Source organism: Vicia villosa, unplaced genomic scaffold (assembly GCF_029867415.1).
Source record: "Vicia villosa cultivar HV-30 ecotype Madison, WI unplaced genomic scaffold, Vvil1.0 ctg.000303F_1_1_1, whole genome shotgun sequence".
In the NCBI taxonomy this organism is placed as follows: Eukaryota; Viridiplantae; Streptophyta; class Magnoliopsida; order Fabales; family Fabaceae; genus Vicia; species Vicia villosa.
Window position 1 is genome coordinate 75,199 of NW_026705131.1, and position 25,592 is coordinate 100,790.

The 25,592-nt window shown below is 33.8% G+C and overlaps 1 long non-coding RNA gene across 1 annotated transcript; it reads left to right on the forward strand.

Annotated features, from left to right (window-relative positions):
* The first annotated feature begins 12,453 nt into the window (after positions 1-12,453).
* Positions 12,454-14,629, forward strand: LOC131626531 (uncharacterized). Its single transcript, XR_009291184.1, has 3 exons — positions 12,454-12,491; positions 12,707-12,884; positions 14,429-14,629. It is a non-coding gene; the product is annotated as an uncharacterized LOC131626531 (long non-coding RNA).
* The last annotated feature ends 10,963 nt before the right edge of the window (positions 14,630-25,592 follow it).

Here is a 25,592-nt window from a genome sequence, read left to right on the forward strand (position 1 = left end):
ACTACATGAACCTGATAAGAGATGCTGTATGTGTAAGCAGAGTGATGAAGATATTGACCATGTTTTCTTTCATTGCAGTGTGACCAAGAATATCTGGAAAAGCATACTTGAGTGGTTAGAAATTTGTCATGAGCCTCTAAAGTGGGAGGATGAACTGGGCTGGTGTATTCAGCATACCAGGAAAAAAGGTTGGAGAGTTGCCCTGTTTAAGATTGCGCTTGCGGAGACCTTGTATAGTATATGGTCATTGAGAAATAGAATCTGTTTTGAGAATATAGATACTATAAGTGGTATAGAGGATAGAATCAAAAACTGCATTGTGTATAGGGGGTGGCAACATAGTAAATATAGGAGTCACCTTGCAAAGTTAATGCTATAGGTTCTTTGTCATTTGGATGGTTGGATCACTTTGATCACCAATTTGCTTGTAACCTGTTTTTTGAATTAATAATATTTACTTGATTCAAAAAAAAAAAAAAAAAATCTTAATGAATAAATTCATATTTATACTGGTTTTAGTTTATAATAGATTTTAGTTTATATCTAAAAGACAATTTAACATTTATGATATATTTTAATTAATATTAAGATTATGCAAATTGAAACTACACAAAATTATATACTTATGAAAATTATATTTTTTATTATTTTGATATTAGTTGACTACTAAGATTAAACGGTCGAAGTTGGTGGTCTGTTCATAATTACTAACGCGTTGTGATACGCCATAACTTATATTTTAAATTACAAATACAACTTATATCAAAATTATTTATATCAATATATTTCTAATTATTTTTTTAAAATTATAATATGATTTACCTTGGGTAATTTTTATACGATTAAATTATTAATAAACTAAAAGATTTTATATGTTTTTGTGTTATTTTTTATTTAACGAGTCAATTTTTTTAAAAACTTACCCAAATTATTAATAAATTAGAAATGCCCAAATTATTTTATAATTTGCAAAAATATTTAGTTAAATTAATTTTTGTATGTATATTATTAATAAAATGATAATTTATCTATAAAATAGTAATCTTACTATAAGTAAAATTTCTAAATTATAAGTATTTTTAAAATATTTTTTTTACTTAAAAAATATTTAACCCGTGCCTCGCACGAGTCTAAATACTAGTAAGGATATAAGATTGTTAGTGAACAGCTGCCTGCGAAAGTCCTTGTCTTCCACAAGCACCCTCTCACAGCCTCGAATAGGTGTACGCCAGCGTAGCCTCCCCCTAGTTGTTCTCATGGATCCGTGCGGCATCCAAAAAGTACGTGAGGTAAATGACATCGGTATACGTGGAGCTCGTGTCCACATATAGCTGAGTGCCGATCAAATATAGAAAGAAATACCTCAGCATACGCTGTTTGTGTATTTCCACCTCAGTTGGATCACCATCAGCCTATCGTGCCTCAACTAGCGCGTTAGTATATCTCCGCTTTTAGAAAGGTAAATCTCACGTGAGCGTCGTGGGTCTTATCCACCTCCTCAAGCACATCTAGTGGATCAGCCCTAAGCTTCTCAACCAAAAGCTCTCTCGCTTCCTCCTTCGTCATCCTACCGTGACGGAGCAAGAACCCCTAATTGATATATGCAATAAATATGAGATGTCGTTCAATGTAATAGTGATCTCACCATGCGGTAGATGGAAGGAAGACGTCTCAGGGTGTCATCTCTCTGCAAATGCCATAAGAATCTCGTTGTAGATCAGTTTGTACCCGATCTCACAAAGGTCCTTCAGACCAGAGGCTATGAGAACATCCTGGAACCACGCCTCCTCTTGCTGCTGCAGAGATAATATTTTCCGCCCATGGTTATAGAACTTCTGGGGCGGCCTCTCTTGAAAATTTCTAATAAAAACAATGTTAATAACAATCAATGTTACAAATAATAAATTTCTAATGAAAAAATAAAGAATTAATCTGAGCATTGTTACCTCTCCATCCCATACATGTCTGGCAGCATGGTCGGTGTATCCTGTTAGCAGCTACGTATTGGAAGGACCCCCGGGGTAACCTTCATCAGCATCCTCCTCGGTGAGTCGTCACCCTCTGGAGGTGGCACCGGAGAAACATCATCGGCAGTAAGTAGCACAGATCGATCTCAACGAGATCTACGAGAGGACGGGGCCTGTGATGTACCCTCACCAATATCCCGAGGCCTTCGTGATGAAGAAATGGAAGTGGATGGGGCCCGTGCACTAGGCTGCGAAGTAGGTTATGGCGTAGCCTCAATTGTGGCCTCTGTTGGAACATCTTAAACATAGGCATCGTCTCCCTCTGCCACTATGTGTCTTCGTGCACGTCGCACGGATGCATGTTGTGCAACTCGCCCATGTATGAGTCGGTCCGTCCTATCATTCATAAGGTCTAAAACGTATAACAAATAAATTTGAATTAGGCCTAGTTGGCATTTCCACTTTATCATAATTTTTTTAGTTTAAGTATGAAAATTTTGAATTTCTCCTTTCTGATGTGTCGGGGCTCAATCAAATTGACAGTGGGGATATTGTCTTTACTTTCATTGAGGGGGTGAAAGAACCTCTAGTTTAAAAAAAATTAAGTTTCTGTTTGCTGATGTCTCTCCTTGGGCATTTTAAATCAATGAATTATCATGTTGTTTTCTTTTGCTAATGTGTTGTTGTTGTTGTTAGTTTCGTTTAAAAAATACTAATATAATAAAATCAAAAAATAAAAATTACCAACTTTATCCCTTGGAAGAGATCAACTTCATATCTTTGTTTTTCTTATGAATTTTTTAATGAGTAGTTTAGAAAGTACTCTGTTATGATAGAATGAAAACATCAGAGCCATTAGAAACTGAACTTTGTCTTTCAGAAATAATAACAACAGCTTTTCTGAAGTACTACGCAGGACTTCCTAGATCAAATCTGTATCTGAAGTAAGATAAGTGATTTGAGGAGTGAGAAAGAAATCATATAACATTATGTGTAATAGTGTTAGAGTATTTCACAAAATAGAACTATGTCTTTAGATATTAGTGCAACAGTGTATCTAAGGAACACGTCTTGATATCTGAACTTTGAGTCATGACAACTAATTCGTATATCTGATCTTGACTTTTATCAACTGATCTTGATTATATCATCAGAGTTGAAAGCAACAGCTCTTCTGACGAACATATCTTGACATCTGATCTTGAAGCAACAACTTCTTGTAGAATTATTTCTTCTAGACACATTGGAGACTTTTGAAGTAGAAACTTATTGAGAAGTACACATGAGATCCTCTTTCTGATAAACATTCAGTATTCTTTAGAACTACAGATGTTTCTTCAGAAGTGAAAGAGAGTAGTTTTTCAGACGACAACATATCTGATGATTCTTTAGACAACAGTCTTGAATCATAATGAGCTTCTGATCTGCACACTCAAGAAAATATTAGAAAAAAAATTGTTTACATATAAAATATATGTGTTGTTATCATAAAAACTTAGAGATAAAGTGCAGAAGCAAATCTTGTTCTAACAGTTTTTACAAGAGTAACTGTTTTCACATAAGCAAAGTTTCAAAGCTTTAAAGCTTCAATTTTCGGCCTTCTTTTTTGCTTTGTTGCCTTTGGCCTTACACTTCAAGGTACCTTCTATTCACTTCATCTTTTCATTAAAGAATGTACTGTATTTTTATTATGATGAGCGATAACTATTTCATCATAGAGAGTGATATGAAGGGCTGTGTTTCTTGCTCTTTGAGAAGAATGATGGGGATTTTGGAATGAAGATTATTTCTCTGATTGAAGATTTCAAAACAGAAAGAGTGTTTGGAGACTCTTTTTCTAAGAGAGCTTCTTCTAGAAACTTTTCAAGAACTTTCCCTTTAGGAAAAACCAATGAGGGTAAGGATTCTGCTAAAAAACCAATGCACCCTCTTGTCTTGAATAAGGCAGAAATAGAATTTATCCAATAAAAAATGGAATATGCTAATAAATTTGTCTGAATTTATCAAAGAAGGAATGGTCACGAGCTTAGCGATGATGAAATCGCAAATCATTTATAGTTTGGGGGAATGTCCCATGTTGTCTCTTGGATGAGTCATGTCGATCACTTGAAAGCAATGTATTGGCCCGAAAGGGACTTCGGTTAGTTCATCCGGAAAATTCCAATAGATATCACTGGGTGGCTGCTGAAGTGGTTAAGACTCCTTCCACCTGGAGCACTATTGAGGCCATAACCACTGTTGACATTATGATCGCCAATCCCTCATATTGGTTGGTTCTCCCAGTGGGTCCAACAAAGAGGATATGCAACTCTTTTACAGGATGAATGGTTTCTTTGTATTAATTCCTCTTCATCAGTTTGGATATACGTTTTCCCTTTTCTGATTTTGTGGTGGACGTGCTGAACCGCTTGATAGTTGCCCCTCGCAGCTTCATCCCGGAGCTTGGGCATTCATGAAGGTGTTCCAACTCTGTGCTGAGCATAAGTCTTGGGAACCTTATTTAGAGCTATTTTTACCTTTTTTACGTGACCTACATCTCTCGGGACGATGCTCGGAATCAGGGATTGATCTTCCTTCACCCTCAAGTCTCTTGGTTCAACTTTTTCACCAGCGATAGGGGTGACTTCCTTGAACGTTTCATGCTAGTGAAACTTGTTACTCCTGAGGATCACTTCTCCTTTTAATTTTCTTAAAAATTGGTGGGATGTGCATGCTCTTGTGTGAGTGGTTTTTTAAAGTACTAGAATATAACTCATTTTTGTTGGGCTCTTTCTTTATAGCAGTCCAGGATACGTCCTCTACCCTCAGAGGAAGAGAAAATTAAAGAGGGTATATGCACTTGGTATCTAGGATTTGAATATGAAGATGGATTTGGTCCTGACGAAGTACCCCATTCTTAGTGAAAGAAGAAGCAGATTGATACATGTGTGTTTATCGGTGCACTCGATCATGCTGAGCAGCAGAAAATCTTTGGCGAGGATAGGGGTCCGGGACGCCCCTTTTTTAACAAGTGTAACTTGTGCCTTTCATATAACATGGATCACCTACTAAAGGTTCTTGCATTCTCCAAGGATTAGGATCTTATGAACAACTTATTTGGGCGAGAGGTGGTAGTTTCTGCTGTTGTAGCTTTTCTTGCTCTAGGGATCCGGGCACCGACTACAGTTGTTGCCCTGACAGTAGTCGCGACTACTGTATCTCGTATAACTCCAGGTGGAAAAATTGACCGCTGTGGCGTTCGAATTCTTTATATGTGAGCTTTCACCATCTCTTTCTCCTATCAAGAGGAATAATGGTAATAGCTCATCCATTCCTGTTTAAAGGGGTTCTCCCAACCGGGCTCGTTTGATGGAGGAATATGAATTAGAGGCTCTTACTCCTTTCGTCTTGTTTCCTTCCATTCTTCCATCTCGAGTACCCAACACCCTCGAATAATTTATTGTTTACTGGCCACTAAGGACCTAGCCTTTGTTTAGAGCTTATTTGTAATTGACAATAAAGGTTGTTGCACCCCAAAATTTGCCCTTTTCATTTGTGATATAAGTTATGGTAGATGTTTATTTCGTCATTCGAAGAGCAAGAGAAAATAATAAAGAGTTCCATTAACAATTTGGTACAAAAGTCTGTATTTACAGTGCAAATGGAAAATTTATAAGGAAAGCGGCGGAGGCCAATTCAATACATCTTTCGTGTTTGGCCCGGAGGCCAATTCATCAAGGAAAGTGGCAGAAATTAATTGTTTTTGAAATTTCGGTTTTGCCGTTCCACTGTCTTTCGGATATTTACAAATTTATAACTTATGTCTGCTAAGTTCGTTTGAGGCGAGCCATATGCCAAAAGTTCCATCTTGAGGTCTATTACAATCTGTGTGTTGGGGTCGATAATTGATTCTTAGAGGAAGGTCCTCGAATTCACAGTTTACCTGAAGTTTTACGGTGGAAAAATGTGATGAACCGTTGTCTTCTGAACGCTAAAAAATTCATAAATCTCACACCGTTTATCCAATTGAGCTGAAATTTTAATTGGAGTTCCGTCTCGATGTCCCCGATATTTCATATGTAAGGACCTAAGGTAAAACTCAAAATTGCATAATGAGTTTTTGATTTTTATCCAATTGAGCCCATTCCGGCAGAATTCTCTCCGAAATTTCGTTGGCTTTGATTTATCTTCAGACCTCGAGTTCGAATTTTGATTTGAAGATAGAGGTTCATCGCGTTCTTTGAGCGGTACGCACGAAAATTCTCCACTGTCAAGTTTTCCGCTCAGATGACTGGATGAAATTATCGTTGTTCAAACGTGCATAACTGCTTCACCGTTTATCGAATTGAGTTTGTTTTTGCAGCAACGGTTCAAAAATTTCATCATCTTCGATTTGCTGGTGGTGTCATTTTAAAATTTCGCGTCGAATTACATTCCCCCGAAAAAAAAGCTTAAAAAAGGTGTTTAGGAGGGAAAGTTGAAATAAAAAATTAGGCACACTATATATTCCTTTTTCCCTCATTATTTACTCATTCACCAACATTTTTTCTCTCACCTCACAAACACTCCCTCTCATTTTTCTCTCTCTTTTTCCAAATTAAATTCATTTTTTCTTCAAGAACTAACAACAACTTCATAGCTTTTTGTGAAGAACATCAGGAACACACAATCAATCGTCGTCATCAAAGATTACCAAAATTCCTTCAATCTCTCCTCTTCCAATTTACGGTCAAGCCACCATCACCGCGGCCTCCCTTTCCGCCAATCACCACCGCGCGCGGCCTACACGTCCTCCGTAATCACCACGACAACACGATTGTTGTTCCTCCGACGTTGATCGATTTCAGTGACACCTCTTCCCTCTTCGATCGTGATTCTATCGCGTTCTCCTTCCTCCGATTGCTTCTTTGATTCGGTAACATCTTCATCCTTGAATTCTTGAACCACATATTGCACAAAATTCTTGTTGATATTAAAATGGTGATAATACTAAATTGTTTGAAGTGTTGTTAAATATAGGAAGTGAAGTTGTTTATTGATAATAATGTAAGTGTTGTTGTCAAATGAAAAACAATAATGGATTTTGTTGTATTGATGATGATGATGATGATGTTATTTTTGTCGAATGATTAGTTGATGTTGTTGTCGATACTTTGAATTGATGAAGAAAATTGTTACTGAAAATATGCAGTCCATGTGTTTGTGTAAATATTTGGGTGAGTTGTTGATGAGACTTTATTGATTAAATTGAGATGTTGAGCATGCTTGAGTTGTGGAATTTAATTGATAATGGATAATTGATGATTGTTGTGATGCTTGATGATAATAAAGTTTGTGTGTTGTTGTTGAATTGTGGTGATGCTTGATAATTACTCAACTTTGACATAATGCTTGCTTTTGCCAATTGCTGTTGATGCTTGTGATTTGCCATTCCCATGAGTTAAGATAAGTTCCACTAAACTCAAGTACCATAATAAAGCACATTTGACACAAAATTGTTTGAGTTTGATGGAAAATGTCACAAAACTTGTAATTTAACAAAACATGACATAATTGATGTTTTTGCTCTTATTTTCAAACTGTGGCTTTGTTTGATGCAAATGTTATGAAACTTGATTTTCTTGGACATTTCAGAGCCAATGGTATACTTTATTTTTCGGTTCTGACAACTTTTTACCCAATTTTACTGTAGCTGATTTGTCTTGAAAATCGTGCTTAGAGTCAGATTTTGGACGAATCGAGTCCATTTTTGAGTTTGTTGGCATGTCTATAGTTTACCATAACTTTCTTGTTCAATTCCGGATACTTTTACTTTGACGCCTAATTTCCGATTTTACCGTTTTTGTACATAATTAACATGTAATGTAAACTTTTGTTTTATTTGACTTGTATTCACTCTTGATAACTAATGTTGATGCTATTGTCCATATTTGCTTACTAACATTGATTGAGATTCAAGTTTGTGTTGTTTACTAACATTAACAAAGTTACATAACATGTTTGCTTCAAATTTTCTTGTGTTGTGGATATAGTTGCCACTAATATTCCAATATTCACTATCTTATATGCAATGTCAATTCTATGATACTAATACTTGTGATATTCTCTTACTTTTGCCTAATATTGAGTTTTGACATAACATGAAATTTTTGCAACTCTGTATGGATATTTGGTTGTTCACTAACATAGGCCATTTCTAAGGATTGTGAGAATTTTAACATAACTCAAAGCATCTTACAAACACACTTGACACAAAATAACTTGAGTTTATGTGAAATTGACACAATACTTAAAAATGTGCATATTATTTGACATAACTTAGTTTTGAGCTAACTTCTTAACCGTATCATGTTTTTCATTTTTCGATTTCACTATTGTCATAATTACGAAATTGCCCTTTTGGGCCATTTCTGGGGCGAATTAATTAAAACCGAGTTCATTTTTGAGTCCGTTGTCACGTTTGCAGTTGACCATGCGATTTCGTTTAATTTCGAGTAGGTAATTTTTTACGCTTATTTTTCGATTTCGTGTTTTTCATTTCCGATTGATATTTATCTTGTGCTTTAATTTTTTATTCGACTTGTACTCATGTTTGCTTGGTTGATTGTATGTTATTTCTTTGAGTTTACTTGATTTGAATTTAATCCATGCTTACTTTGCAATTTGTCGTGTTCATTTGCCGTTTTTACACGCTTTTACTTCGGTATTTTGTATGCTTGATTGTTCTGTGTCATTGCTGCCCCATACCCTATCTTATGCTTCCAATACGCGTTTCGCATTGCTTTTATTAAAATTTGCTTCCATCTTTGTTTTATGATGCAATTGTTCAACTTCAGTTGCGTTTCTTTTGTTTCTAATAATGTGTGCTAACTTATGCAAGGGATTCATGGAGAAAGCTTACGATAGATGCATCTTACTCCGTGTTCCGATTTATTTGCGGGACACAATGATATTCTCTTATTATTGCTATCCGTTCGTCTCTCACTTTGAGACACGTTATGCATATTTGTTGTTGCTTGTGTGTTGCGACTTCTTTTGCAGGTGTTTAGCACAGATGCGTCGACATATGCTCCGATGCAACACGCGATTTATTTTCGCATCGTCATTGCTTTGTTGATGCTATGTTGTCTACTGAATATCTAACACTGTGTATTGCTTGTGTCTAGCTTGCATGCACGTTCTCTAGGTTTCTTATTACTCTTTATGTTATTTACGGATTACTATCTGTTCGGTATTGCTTCTTGTTTCCCTTTTACGTATTTGCGCACTTTACCGTTTTTTCATCCTATAACATGAGAAGTAGGATTAGACATTCATCTTTGCCATGAGAAGTAGGATACATTGTTGGCCAAGTCCTCAAAGGAGGCTCTGTTTTTGTGTGTTTATCTTTGTGCTTGCAGAAAAGTCCTCAAAGTAGGCAAGCGGGGTAGTGTCTGCAATCGACCCCCACAACTTTCAGTCGAGTCGTTCTTATGCTCACTTTTTGCAAGTAGATGCTTTGAACATGTGCCCAAGATCCGATTTGAGTCTAAGATCTGGCTAAGACAAGTGGAAGGGTCTTGTAGTCGGACCCCCACGCTTCGTATAGCTCGGGTTGTCCGACACTGATGCTTCGTGTACACGCGCACGATTTTTACTTTCCCTTTTTTCGTTATATACCTGATGATACGATACCACAGTATAGACATCCCTATCCATCACAGTAGCTTTGTTTGTCTCGGTCGTATCGACCATGTTGGCTAAAAGCTCCCCGTTTTATTTTCTTTTCCCCTGTCCCCAGGTCGCTACTCTGATAGTTGTTTGCTTTATGAGCCGAGCTCGTTTGTGTGATATTATTGTTTGTTTTTTTACTTCTTCCACAGTAGGTTGCTAGGCATAGCATATTCCCTTTTGCATGCTAACATTAGGTAGATTTCCATTCGCATTAGGATTTCTTTCATGCATCTTTAAGACACAAACCAAACTCTTTCTTTTCTTTTACCTTCATGGCGCTTAAGATCATGTTATTTCCTTCCTATCTCCCTTGTATAAGTCTCCAAAGGTCGAGCTGCTTATAGGATGCAAATGTAACTGTTCACCTAAAAAACAAAAAACAAACAAAAACTAGTTAGCCGAGCTACGGTAGCTCTGATTCCTTAAAAATGATACGTAGGCAGCGGGGTAGGGCCTGTGCGACTACAATTATTTATTTTCCCTACATTTTGCATGAATTTTAGTTCTTAGCTTTAGACATAGTTCCTTCACACCCATAGATTAGGCAACAAGCGTGGATCCCATAGAGTACGATGGACGTGAGGGGTGCTAACACCTTCCCCTCGCGTGATCGACTCCCTTACTTATTTCCCTGGTTCGCTTCAACCGTGCTTATCCTTCCTTCAGGTTTATTCTTTGTTTCCTTTCCCTCTTTTGAGATAAATAGACATGGATGGCGACTCTATTTCTTGCGCCACTTTCGCGTTTGTACTTGGATGAAAATCCTGGGAGCGACAAAGGTCTATTGTAGATAGTTCATGTATTCTATTTAGAGTCGGATCCCTGGTTTCAATGGTAGCTGCCGGACAGGATGATGTACTGGGCTTCAGTGACCTTTCTAGGGAGCGGGATGAGCTGCAAGAAAAGTGTGAGACCCTTGAGCGGGAGAATTTCTAGGCTGAGAAGGAGTTGGCTGAGTTATGGATAAAGGCCAGGCTTGTTGACTCTTTGCTGAAAGAAGTGGATCGGTATGATTCTTCATCAAATTTAAATGCTCAGAAAGCAAGGTTGAAGGTTTCTCTGACTAAGATAGAAACGTTGGAAGAAGGCTTCTAAAGATGCGGAGGAGGCGTGCCATTAGTTCAAAGTCGATTGGAGAGCTCTTTAGCAGAATTAGGATGAATGAGTCAGCATTCTGAAGGGATTTAGGGAAGAAGTGGTTGCTGCTTAGTAGAAATCTCGGGAGTCCTTTCAGCAGGTTATGGAATTTGTGTGTCGGTTTCTGGATCTAACGAAGGGACATACACAAGGATTTTATTCTCGACCTTTATGTTACTGCTAACTAGCTGGATCCTTTTCGAGAGGTTCCTAGAGAAGACGTCAGGGAAGTCTGGTTGCAATGGATCTAGAAGCTGGCATTTGAGGGTGTTTGTGTCCTTTTTTTCTTCTATTTTTGTTCGGTTTTTGTAAGATTTTGACACAAATTTAGGCCTCAACTTGTAAATAGTGTTTATGTATATCATTCATTACATTTTGCATGCTTTTATGTTTTGGTTTCATATTGTGCTCTCTTTATTCATGGTTTTCAGCCGGCTGAGAGTCGTGGAGAGTCAAGGTTTGCTTCTGAGCCTTGCAATTTGCAGAGTTTGTCTACTATAAAGACTGTTAAATAATTTTTGCTTAAAGTATAATTATCGTTGATTCTTTTGTGAGGCCATGTTTGGTTGATTTATTTATGAATATGTCGCGTTAAGATGTACTCGTTGTCTTGGCGAGATGTCAAACCATTCAGATGTGGCTATAATTGGAACTTGCTTGTGAAAGTAAAGCATTGATTCAAATTGACGTGTCCATATGTTGGATTCATAACGGTGAGACATGAGCTTAGCTTGGGGCATTTATGCTTTGAAACACACTTGTAATGATTTCGCATGAAACCGGCTAGACGCGACTATGCTTAGAATCATATTAATAAGAATAAGGCACGAGTTCGGTCAAATACGATTATTCTTTGCTTGGTCGGTGGTTGGCGGGGCTTACTCCTGACTTTCTCGAAAATTGCCTTCGGAGACCAGTGCAATCCTTTATTTGGATCAAAGATCATTTTCTCCGTTGATCTGTAGAGTTTTTTTTAGGAAATATCATAACTTGATAGTGAAATCGAGGCTGAAGCGGTGACCAACTAAATTGGTTGCAACGAACGTTCTTGCTCGCCTTCTAGCATTGTCACTTTAGAGGTTTGGAGATGTGCGAACAAAGGAATCGAAAAGCATACACAGATTCGTAGAGATCGTTTAGATCGGAAGGTTAAACGTGATTTTGATTCGACGACGTGAGGATGTTTCTAGTTGGTGAGTCGAAAGTAGGGTCTGAAATTGTGAAAATTGCAAGAATCAGATGTTGATTCTCACATACAACACCACTATTCTATTATGAAACCATAAATTGAGAGGATTGTGGAAACTACGCGGAATGAAGCTTCTTAAGAAATTCAATTATACAACACTATAGATCGAAGGTTGCAATAGCGATGTCTCTTAAATCGGACCAATTATTAAGTTTAGTAGACCAATTATTAAATTTTTGCGGACCAAATTATTTAATTTGTCTTGTGCATAAGAGTTATTCTCCTATGCTATAATCATAATTATTCATAAAGACGCATGTGCCCTTGCTGCTTTTGTCAACACCTATTAAATTTTGCTTATTTGTTGTCTTTTCTCAATTTTTTGTCACATTTTATTATTATTATATTAGGGTGATTATTTTATATAAGGCCTAAACTGATTTTTTTACACATTTGCAAACTTTTTCTCTCTCTTTTTTCCTCCGTCCCTCTAAAAAAAATTTCCTGTGAGTTTTCTTTCTCTCTTTGCTTGCTACGTCTCTCACACTCTCTGTTACTTTCTTCTTCCTTTTTATCTAAACTGGATTTAATACTTCATTTTCACTCCTCTTTTTATCTTCATCAATGTTTTGTGATTTCTTTTTCATTTTAATTTTTTGTTTTTTCAAGTTGCAGATCTATACGAAGATGAAAACTGATTTTGAAGTTTTTTGTTTTCCAGGTTGTAGATCTATATGAAGATGATAAAAATGATTTTAAAGTGTAAGTAACAACATATAAGTTTTCTCTGTTCCATAATTTTCACTTCTTTTATTTTTACATGTTGTAGATCTATCAAAACAAAGACGAATTCGGGTACTAAAACAACAACGACAATATGTGTGACAATATAAATTATGGTTAGTAATTTATAGATATTTTTTTCAGATATGTTATTTTTACACCAGATCTATTATTTTTATACATGTTATTTTCAGATGTGTTATCATATATATAACAATTTGTGTATTCTTTGGATAGTATAGATCTTCTATTTCTATTTTTGAGAACAGTGACAAACCCCAATTTTTAAAAATCTTTTTAACATCTTTTCCATTTGTTTTTGTTTTATTTTCAGGTTCTACATCTTCTGATAGAAAAACAAAAAGTTAAACATATGGACAATTTCTTAACATTTTTTTTCACTTCTTTTTATTTTTATTAATTTTTCTCTCTTCTTTTTAGAATTTGTCATGTATTTTTAAAATGTTATAATTATGAAGTAGTGTATCTATTTTTGTAATGTTTCTAAACATTGAAATTGAAAAAAAAAACTATTCTTTATTTTAATTTAATATTTTTTATCATCATTATTATAATTATTGTTGATATTATTGGCATCATCATTAGAAAAAATCAAAATAATAATTTTATTTTTCTCAAAGAGATTGAAGTTAGATAAAAAAATTTATATAAGAAGAAGAAAAGAAAATTTATGGAGAGAGGATATATTCAAAGTGGTTTCATTGAGAAATGAAAGGAATAGAAATTTCAAACACATGGTACTGTTATCATATCAGTTAGATATCATATCAATTAGATAGATTCATAGTGTTGTCATAATAGTATTTTTGAACGTTTAGATAAATTATTTTAATCTATTTTAATTTATAAATTGTGTCATTAACTATCAATGGATGAAATTGAAGACTATCAACCTATTATTGTTTTTTTTTTAAATATGAGCTTTTCCAATAAAAAAATTACTACCATAAACATTTTAGAGTTTATTTGTTAATTTAGAATTATTGAAAAAAAATATTTGTTGATAAATGTTCTGGGAAAGAATGAGATTTTGGTGAAATAGAGAGAAAGATGGGGAGAGAGAAAGAATGAAAGGAAAAGGAAAATTTGAGAGAAAGACTGATAGTTGACAATTGAGAATTTGTGGCAGGAGGTTTGGCAGAAGAAAGAGAATATGAGAGAGAAAATTAATTGCAGTTTAATACCATATCACTCATTCATTGCATATAGAAAAATGTGATATTAATATTATTAAAAATTTAATACTATAAGTTATAATTGTAATGATAACTTGAATCACCCTACATTAGTGGAATAGAAAAGACCAATAAAAACTAATTAATATTTATTTTTAATAATAGTTTAAAATAATAAACATGTTATCTAAACTTTTCTCTCTTTTCATTATTCCAACGTAGGGGTGGTTTTTGGCCATTTTTTGCTAGAAATCACCCCTCCCTCAACACCGTTTTCTTTCTCTTTTTATTTAAATAAGTGGTTATCCATATAGATTTGCTTCTTCTTTTGTGTGTTTTTAAGTTTTCATCGTCTTGTGCGGTGTTTGTTGGTTTTCCCGTCTTAGTACGGTGTTTGTTGGTTTTCCCGTCTTAGTACGGTGTTTGTTGGTTCAGATTGACACATTTACTTCAAATCATTGCAGATTTGAGGAAGACTTGGGCGTCAATGTTGCAGATCCAGAAGTATGAATATTCTGGTGACTTTTATTTTGTCATATTTGTAGGCACTTTCAGTTTGCCGTTGTATGCTATTGACCTAGGTGTTTGAAGATTGTTTGCAGATTCACCTTTTTCCGTTTTTAGCGATCTTGAATTTGTAATGATCGATGTATTTTTCAATTTGATGAATGAATATCTTTTTAGTAAAAAAAAATAATAATAATAAACATGTCATATATATTTGATATCATTATCAAAACTAAATAATTTAAAATGAAAGTTATGATAATATGAAGGAAAAAAATTATATGAAAATTTTTTATATCAAAATTTATGATAATATGAAAATATTTGATAAATATTATAAATATTTGATAATATGATAAATATCATGACAAAAAATTTGATATTTGATATATTATTTATAGAAAAATTTATAATAATATATAAATTTTGGATATCATGAGACTAAGTAACAAGCATCACTATTAGACTAAAACTCTGTCATGAATTGATTTTATTTTATATTTCTCTTTACTCAGACATGCCATTTTTTAATCATTTAATAAACCCATCTTCAACTTGATTTTGAAAACATAAATGAGACTAAAAGCTGCAACACTATTAGACTAAAATTCAAGTTACAATTGTTTATATTTTATATTTCTCTATGATTAGACATTTGCTTTTGCCTATTATGTTGCTTAAGACAATTATGTTTACAAACAACCCTTTCATGTGTCACATCCATCGATACTTGGACCTAAAATCTACACAATGATGAATTCTTCCTGCACAAAACAACAGCTTATACATTGTCCAATCTTTGCCTAATATTTTGTATTTGCAAATGTATTTTATAGTCTATTTCCATATAATTTGACTGATTTTTGGTACATTAGTGGTCTGTTTTATTTTCAAATTCAAATTTGAACTTTTCGCAGAAAAATTCAAACTATGAATTTATTTCCATCTTTCTTTTTTATTTATTAAATTTTAATTTTAATTATTATTACAACTCTGTCAATAAAAAGAAAATATTTTTTTTTTTATTTTTCCCAATTGTTTTTTATAAAATATGTGTTTAAATGTTATGGGAAAAAAATATTCATAAAGGATTTTAATGGAAAAATATATTTATTGATATTGGATACATTTAAGTGTCATTAATTTGTCATTTTCTTTTAATACTACTATAATTTTGATGATGAATATATAGTCAAAGCCACTCAAAAAAACCAGAGAAAGAAAGTGAAGAAGTAGTGGAAATATTTAAATATTGATTATGTATTTATAAGAAGAGATATATACATACACTAAAATCAAATATTAATAATAATAGAAAAAGAAAACATAAAGGAGAAGTTGTTTGGGTGATGGTGATGATGAGTGGAAAAAAAAGGAATGAAAGAGAAAATTATGAGACAGAGAATGGTGGTGGCGTCTCAAGAAGAAGAAGAGCAACATTTTCAGTTATCATTTTGGTCTAAACAAATAATTCCATTTTTTTAAGTTTAATTAATATAATAGTTATCTATTTTTTTAAAGTTTAAAAAATTAAATGATTGTAAGAATGAAACAAACTGATTTGATATATGATATATGTGTTGTCATAAAAAGCACATTTTTCTATAATTTACTGACAAGTCACGTTCTTCCTTTAGTAATACTACTAATAAAATAAATATTAAAAAACACCCCTATCCCACATCCTATTCCACATAATCAATTAAGAAAAAAACACAACCAATAAAGTTTTTTGTACTGAAACGCAACTTCAAAGTAGTCATTTTTCTTTATATTAGTGTATCCAATTACAATCAAATCAAAATAGTCATTTTTCTTTACATTAGAAACACAACTTCAAAGTTTCTAATTGATAATAACTATGATACCTGTTTGGAGACTATACACAAATAACTTTTTTTTTTATATATTTAAAATCAATGTGGGACATGTCTCCAAAATTTCTTCTATTTGCATGATAAATTTATAGTATTATCTTCTATATATACTAATTTAGGGTAAGAGAAAAAATATAATAACTCCTTTATTTTTTGTTAAACATTATTTAAGGTAATTTAAAATAATTTATTATTGAATTTTAAATAAATAATTTATTTATTTATTTATAAACACTGTAACACTTTATAATAAACGGAACAAATTTACTATTGATTTAAATATTTTTATAAATAAATATAAAAAAATAAAAATAATGACAAAACAAAAATAAAATTTATGTATGGAAAATATATATTCTTGATCCAAATATAACACTTTAGTATGTACATAATATATTTTTATTAATATCACATTTGACTTTTTCTTATATGACCTTTTTTTTAATACATATCACATTTAGGTTTTTTTTATATGATTTAACGTAACTTTATTATATTTTTTTAAATTATTTATATTAACTTTTTCATTGTAATATATAAGGTTCTGTTTGGTAAACCCTTTTTATGTACGAGAAAATTTTTACTATTAATTCAAAAAATTAAAATTTATATACGGGAATAAATTTACTATAGATTCCAATAATTTTATAAAGAATGTCAAAAAAAAAATATTTACATACGAGAAATAAATACCGGAAAACATATTTTCATATATAGAAAAATAATATTTATTGTTCAAATAAAAAAAATCTTTTTAAAATTTTTAGGAATTATTCAAGGTGGCCGACAAAAACCTAAATATTACTGTAGTGATTTATAACAAACTCCTATATTATATTGGAACAAATTTAGTATTTTAAATTTGAACTTATATATTAATCTTAGACTTCTTTTTTATCTTTTTTTATAATTTATTTTAATTTTTTCTATTATTTATGAATTTCATATTCTAACTGGTAACATAAAACCGGTCCACACCAGAACTCGTGCGGAGGCACGGGTTTCACACTAGTTTGTGATAAAAAAAAAATTGTTTTCATATTTTACAGCCTTACATGTAGAAGAATCAATACTACTTATTTAACTTTGTTACATAATTAATTAATATTATATAGATTATGCTTTAAATCTTCATTAAGTAAAGCATCCCCATGATAGTATAAAACTCTTACCAACGGTACCAAAACTCATAATTCTACTTTTGTTATTGGAACCATAAGAAACATAACCTCAATTGTTAGGAGTAAAATAATACTATAAGATAATTTTGTTTTCAAAAATGTATATTGACCAACCACCGTCGAGATATCATTTTGAGTTTGAGGTGGTAAAACATATCTAAATTATAAATATAAGTTTTAATCTTTGGTGTCAAATTAATTTTGAATCTTTAAGCGTTAGTGTAATATATATTTTCCTTTAGAATTAAATAGGAAGAAGTATATGACCATTTTACCAAGCATGGTATAATTAGAGGTCCTATTCGGACAACAAATATTTTTAAAGAATTTTTCTTTATCCACCTTCCTATGGGGTCACCCCCAGCGAAAACCCAAAACTGCCCCTGCTTCGGAGATGCATCTCCGAAGTTATTTTTTTTTTGAATTTTTTTTTACTTCGGAAATGCATCTCCGAAAACACCAAAAAAAGTGGTGTTTTCGGAGATACATTTCCGAAGCCAAAAAAAATTCAAAAACCGTGAATATTTTCGGAAGTTCATTTCCGAAAATATTGCTGCATATACAAATTTCCCTCCTTCACTATTTCATCATTTTTCTCCAAAACTTCCCCAAACCCTCTCCAAAACCCAATCAATCTCCATCCATTTTTCGTCCTAAAATCAAGTTTCAAACCGTTGATCACGTTAAAGGGAGCATAGAAAGCTACAATTTCAGGTAAACATCACTCATTTATTCCCCTATTTCACTACATTGATTGAAGAAATTTGTGCTGAAACTGATATGGTTCGGAAGTTCATTTCCGAAATATATTACCTAATAAATTTCGGAAATGAACTTCCGAAATATGCCCTGGAAGTAAAAAAAACTGTTTTGGCCAACTTTTGCTAATTTTTTCATTTGTTAAGTATGGTGCATCCAGACAACATTGTGCAAGACGATCCAGTAGTTGTCAGCGTTAATAACGATCCGGTTATCGACGTTATCCTATGATCAATGCGGTTGATGTTCGGCAAGAATTTACAAATGATCGGAGCTTCGGTAGTCGCGAACAATTGATTGAGTGGGTTCGGAACGAAGCTAGTAAACTTGGATTTGGCATTGTTATTTTAAGGTCGGACAACGGAAATAGTAGGCGGAAAGCTTTCGTTGTTTTGAATTGCGAACGGGGTGGGAGTTATGTACAATCAAACCAGGTGCTAAAACACGACGACACGGGATCAAGAAAGTGCGGGTGCCCTTTTAAGTTGCGTGCTACTCGGAGGGTTGATGATTTGTGGCGGTTAACCGTAATTTGTGGAATTCATAATCATGCCTTGGATGTCAAGTTACACGGACATCCAATGGGTGTCGTTTGTCCCGCGAAGAGAGGAATGTGATATCGGACTTAACGATAGTCAAAGTGGCGCCTCGCAACATACTTGCCGATTTGAAGCGTAAGAAACCGGATAGCGTTTCAAATATCAAACAAGTTTACAATGAACGACACAATCTCAAAGTTTTGAATATGGGCCCTCGGTCGGAAATGCAACAACTTTTGAAACTACTAGGTGATAACAATTATGTTTCAAGCTTCCGAACCTCCGGGGACAAAGTTACGGTGCGTGATATTTTTTGGACTCATCCCGAAAGTATCAAATTATTCAACACATTTCCAACCGTTCTAGTCATGGATTCGACGTACAAGACAAACAAATATAGGCTTCCTCTTCTAGAGATAGTTGGTGTGACCTCGACAAACAAGACTTATTCGGTCGGGTTTGCTTTTTTGGAGTGTGAAAAAGAAGACAACTTTACATGGGCCTTGGGAATTTGCAAGTCTTTGTTAGTTGATCAAGAGGTTATGCCAAACGTCATTGTCACCGACCGGGACAATGCTTTGATGAATGCGGTTGATACCGTCTTCCCGACATCGACCGCGTTACTTTGTCGGTATCACATAACTTGCAACGTGAGAAGTAAGTTGAAACCCGCGGTTGGGACAAAAGATAGGCCGGATGAAAACGGTAAAGTTATCAAAGCCGGTGTTGTGGTTGAGAGGATAATGGCGGCATGGAGGGAAATTTTGGATGCACACTCCGAAGAGGTGTATACCGAGAAATTGGTACACTTTAGGTCTTTGTGTGGTTCCATTAAGATATTTTGTCATTACGTCGAATCCACCATTCTTGACAAAGTTAGAGAAAAAGTCGTGTGCGCTTGGACAAATCGAGTTAGACATCTTGGTTGCACCACGACTAACCGAGTTGAATCCGCACATGCGGTCTTCAAAGGTGGTTGGGTGATAGCAAGGGAGATTTGTGTCGGGGATGGGACACCGTCAACCAAATGCTCCAAAATCAACACAATGAAATTCAAACATCGTTCGGTCGGAGCAAGACGGTTATGGAACACCGGTATAAGGGCCAAATTCTATTCTCCCAATTGATTTACAACATATCCCGGACGGGTTTGAATTTTTTGTTTCATGAAGCGAAGCGGTCGGAGACCACGGGGCCGAATAGTTCTTTATGTGGGTGTACCATTAGAACTACATACGGCCTTCCATGTGCTTGTATACTTTCAAAAAAGAAAAAGTTGAATTCACCAATACGCATGGATGAGGTAGCCGACCATTGGAAGAAACTTCGTTTTGATGATTTTGATCCGCCGAAGGAAAATGACTCCAAAATCACCATCTCCGACGAGTTGGAAGTGATAATGGAGAAGTTTGCTAAAGCGGATGACACCACCAAAATGCACATAAAAGAACAATTGCGAAAAATTGCATTTCCGGAGACCATCGAATTTGAAACCGCCATCTCAACCGGTTTAAAACGAAAGGTGCACCGAAAAAGTCCAAAGTTACACAAGAAGACACATCAACAAAACGATCTCCATCCTACTATAACATGTTGATGCATCATTCCCGGATTCACCGACACCGAAGTCCAAGTGTAGTGGTAACAAAGGAGCCCGTATTTCGAAGCCACCTCGCACACCGCCGATCAAAAAATCACCGATTGTCTACATTGATGAGATGCCACTATTTATGCATAAATATATCGATAACATCGTTGATGTTGGAGGCGACGACAATTGTGGATATCGGGCTGTTGCGGGTTTGCTCGGTAAAGGGGAAAATAATCACACTTTAGTCCAACGGGAACTCATTGCGGAGTTGACTTCGTATCGGGACATCTACGGCCGACTATATGAAAATCAAGAAAAGTTTGCGAAAATTCATGATTCACTTGTTCCATCACTTACCAGTATCGCTCCGGTTTCGAAGTGGATGTCATTCCCCGAGATGGGTCATCTAATAGCAAGTGCATATGATATGGTGTGTGTTGATTTGACGAGGTTTGGACTAAGTGAGACTTTCTTTCCACTTCATAGTCGACCGCCGTTGGACGCGTCAAGCCGCATCATATGCATCGGGTATCTACGATCGCGGCACTTCGTCCAAGTGTTTTTGAAACCGGGGTGTCCTATACCGGCTACTTCTTGTCAATGGACGACACATCGTTCAAATGAGGCGGAGACTTGGCCGGATCCGTTCGTTTCGAGAATGGCGGAGTTTGAAGAAATGATGAGCCAAGAGCGCGAGCAAAATAGAGAGCAGTCGAAGAACGTACCTATTTTGGACTTAGGATCCACTATTTTAGTTTGTTCCGGATCTTTTTTTGTTTGTAATGACCATTTTTGTATGTATTGTTTATCATGTAAAACCGGACCGATTCAATACATATATAATATAAGTATGTTTTATGTCATCTTTGTCTAATTTATGTTTATTGTGAATTCCATTTGTTCAATTTACACAACACACTAAGCAATCAACAAAATGCAAAATTTTGTTCTATTTCTGCATAATTCGGAAATGAACTTCCGAAATATGCTAGTCTGCCTCCAATTTTCGGAAGTTCATTTCCGAAAAGTCCCCTGAGGCAGGATAAGGTTTGTTGGGCCATCATTGCTCCAATAAGTCTATAAATACAACACACTCTTCTTCATCCTCTTCACACCACGAAACACAAATGACACAAACCTACCCCCACCTAGCATTCGTCTACTTTGAAACTGGCTACCCGATGCCATTCCAATTTCGCTTCTCGCGCGACACGCCATTTGCGGAGTTGATAACGTCGCTCAACACGCTTTTGCGCTATCCCGATAATCGAAAGGTTGTCAAGCTCGAGTACCGCTCGCCATCGCTTAACGACGAGGGAGTCATTGAATTCACACCTTTTGAGATCAAGAACGACGAAGATTTAGCGGTTATGTGGACAACGTTCGACCGATTTTCTTCGAAGGGCCCGATCGAGTTGGACGCGAAACTTCAAAGATCGGCGGACGACGTTATCAAAATGTTGACTCATCCCCACCTACCCGTGTTTAACAATATGTAACTTTAATCTTATGTAATGTGATCGATGTAATCTTCACCCGATTAAATAAAGCGAATCGTTCTTGTTTTTCATCTTTCTTCTGTCCAGACAATATTTCGGAAGTACATTTCCGAATTCCTCCAAGGGGGGTGAATTCGGAGATGAACTTCCGAAAACACCACATTTTCTGAAAAATAACTTTATTTCGGAGATGCATCTCCGAAATCAATATTTTATATTAAAAAAAACACTTTTTCGGAGATACATTTCCGAAAACACATTTTTTTTTAAAAAGTACGTTTTCGGAAATGAACTTCCGAAAATAGGGGTATTGTGGTAAATTCACCGGAGGTGGCCAAGAAGATTAGGGGGTGGGTGAAGAAATTTTCTTTTTAAAAACTTAGCTTTTTATTTATTTTAGATTGATAGTTTAAACCAACTTTATTATATATAAGTTTTAATATAAGGTGATATTCAAATTATGTAAATCTTAAGAAAAATCTAAAATTTTACATTCCACACACTTAATAGAATTATCTAGTAAAATATTATTAGGAGTAAAAAAAATTAATCAAAAAATATTATTTTTCTTTAAGAAATATTTTTTCTATTTTTTTAAATATACTTTTTCGAAATTTTAGTTTGCTTGTTGATATAATTCTAGTATTTAAAATAGATAGGATATTCAATTTTATTAATTTTTTGAGCTAAAACTCAAATTTAAATGTATTAATATTAGGAATCCAACTCTCTCAGTTTTATTCCGTCACTTTTGAAAGAAAAATTTATTTGTTTTAAATGTTATTTAAAATTTCAAAATAATAATATTGTTATTTACTTATTTTGTTAAAATTATTACAAACTAAATAAAATTAATGCTAAAAAGTTAAAAATGCTATAGACAAGAATAATTATTATTTAAAAAATAAAAATAATAATAATTTTTTATACATATAAAAAATTAAAAAAGTAACACTTATTATCCCAAAGAAAAAATGGAGTATGTTTTTTTTACTTTAAAGTGGAGTAATTAATTATTCATAGAGTGTAGACCAGCTTATATAGGTTTCATAAATAGACACACACTCTCATTCTCTCTCTCTTTCCACAATGTCAGAGAAATAAAAAAAGAGTGCACAAAATCCTTGAACCTCTTCTGCTTTTACCTCTATTTCAACGCCAGAAATCATCATCATCATGTCTCTCTCTTATTATCTTCTCTATCATCATCATTATTCCCACATCATCCTCATCTCTTTAGGCCTCAACCACCCCACAAACCTAAAGCCATCATCATTACTTCAACTCCCAAACAAGGTCAAGATCTCACTCCACTCTCTTTTTCAGAAACTTGTATTGCTTCATCAACCAAAAAAGTTAACCCTAGTATTATTATTACATGCACCCCCACCACACCATACCACCATCACTTTCTGATCTTATATAGTTTCTGACTGAAGAAGGGTACATCAGTACTTTCATTCATTCTCAAACTCTCTTTTATGGGGAATCAAGCATCTTGGTCCGATTCATAATTAATTTGCTACTTCAAGCAAGTTAGTTTGACTCTACTTTTTATAAGCTTTTAAGTGTTTTTGTTCTTTTCTTTTTGTAAACTTTTTCTTGAGGTTGGTTATGAGTTTTTATTTTTCATGGTAAAGTTTTTGAATCTAGATATATCTAGGGTTTATGTGTATCCAAGAAAAGTGATGTAAACTTAATTATTATGATCTTTTGTATGTTCTTGATTTGAGCTATGCTGCTACAGTGCTACTAGTAGTTAAATTTTCCATCCCTGGTTTGTATTGATCTCTCTTGATTAATCATATTTTTTTCTTAAATTTATGAATATTTGTTTTTATGCGGTTTATATATTTACATATACATAGATCTCATCAAGTTTAAGGCCTCTACATCCGAAACAAAAACAAAATTGAAGTTTTCTGTTAGATCTATACCATGATTTACATGTTTTTTTTCTGGAAAATTAATCACATATATATATATATATATATATATATATATATATATATATATATATATATATATATATATATATATATATATATATCAAAGTAATTATGTTATGTATATGTCTCTAACTCATCAACACTTCATTATTTTTATCAGTCCTTCATTATCTTTTCTTTATCAGTTCTTCTGACATATCTCAACCATTTCACATATATCATTTTTTTTCACTCAAAAGTGCAGATGAAGTCATTAGATATTTTCCTATATCAAATTTTCAAAGGATTTATTTTTGAAAACTATGACCTACACATATATGCAAATTAAATAAGGTTGATGTTTTATTTTTGGTGAAAGAAAAAATAAATGTAGCGATTTTTGTAAAAGGATTGACGATTGTTTTAGCGATGACACAAGATAAAATAGAAAAATTGTTTGATGATTTTTTTTTTTTGAGATAAGTTTGATGAATTTTAACTTTGTTCTTCTTTTGATAATATCCAACTGTACTCATCAAAGTCATATTTTATACGTGGGATTGTGAAGTTTTATTATACGTGTATGTATGTTTTTTTAGGTAAAGTTTAGGTTGCATGTGAAAATATTTGGTAATTAATCCAACCTGATGCAACATCAATTATAACTTATCATGTGTACTCCATTATGCATATTTATTATTGTATTTTTAAAGATTTTAATATCTGTTTTTTATTTTAATTATTTGCATTCTCACTCCAATTTAATTAGTGAGTTTTATCTTTCTAATCCTTCTCCTTCACTTTAAAAGATTGAAAATTTTTGGTCCCAAGTTTCAAACACGAGACAGCTAAGTTCAGTTAGTCTCATATGACCCTACTATATTTTTTAATAGCAAAATAATATATTAATAAAGTGAATACATCAAAGTTCATAGGAAGTGTAGCCAATAGCACAAGAGTTAAAATGAAAAACAACAACAATTCGCTTTATTTAATCGGGTGAAGATTACAACGATAATAATACATAAAATTAAAGTTACATATTGTTGAACACGGGTAGGTGGGGATGAGAGAGTGGTGGGGAGAAAAAAAAGCTTCCAAATTTCAAAAGGTGTACTACTGTAAGTAACAAATGACGGAGGAGGTGTAACCGGTGTAACACCCCTTTCTATACCCCAAAATATTTAACAAATATTCAGAGAATAACATGCATATAATTCAAAAGGGCGTCACATTGATGCTTTTAGAAGAACTAAAAACCTAAAAAAAAACTGACAACATTTATCTATACAGCACAATACTCCTGGTCATTTTTAATAACACTCAATATCAAATCATAATTTAACCTGGATATGCATTCACAGCGGAAATATATGATACTCATGTGATTTACAATGATTCATGTCCCATACCATGATCATACATTGACTAATAATCTCAATTCAACATAAACATAATCAAAATGGTTTGGCTTGTAAGCCTCTCAAAAGACATGTAACAAATAAATAAGTTCACCAGTCATAGCATAATACATACGCAAATATAACATGAGTTTAAAACACCTAGTCTACCCAGTGTTACATGACCAGAGCATCGACTCACTACCTAGTCTCCAATAACCAAGGGAGAACCTCCGGCTAGGTCACACGCGGCTACTAAACTCCAGAACCTGCATGTCGCCAAACGAGGGCAACATTAAAACAGAAGGGTGAGAATACGAACCATTATGAAGAAAGTATAACAGAAT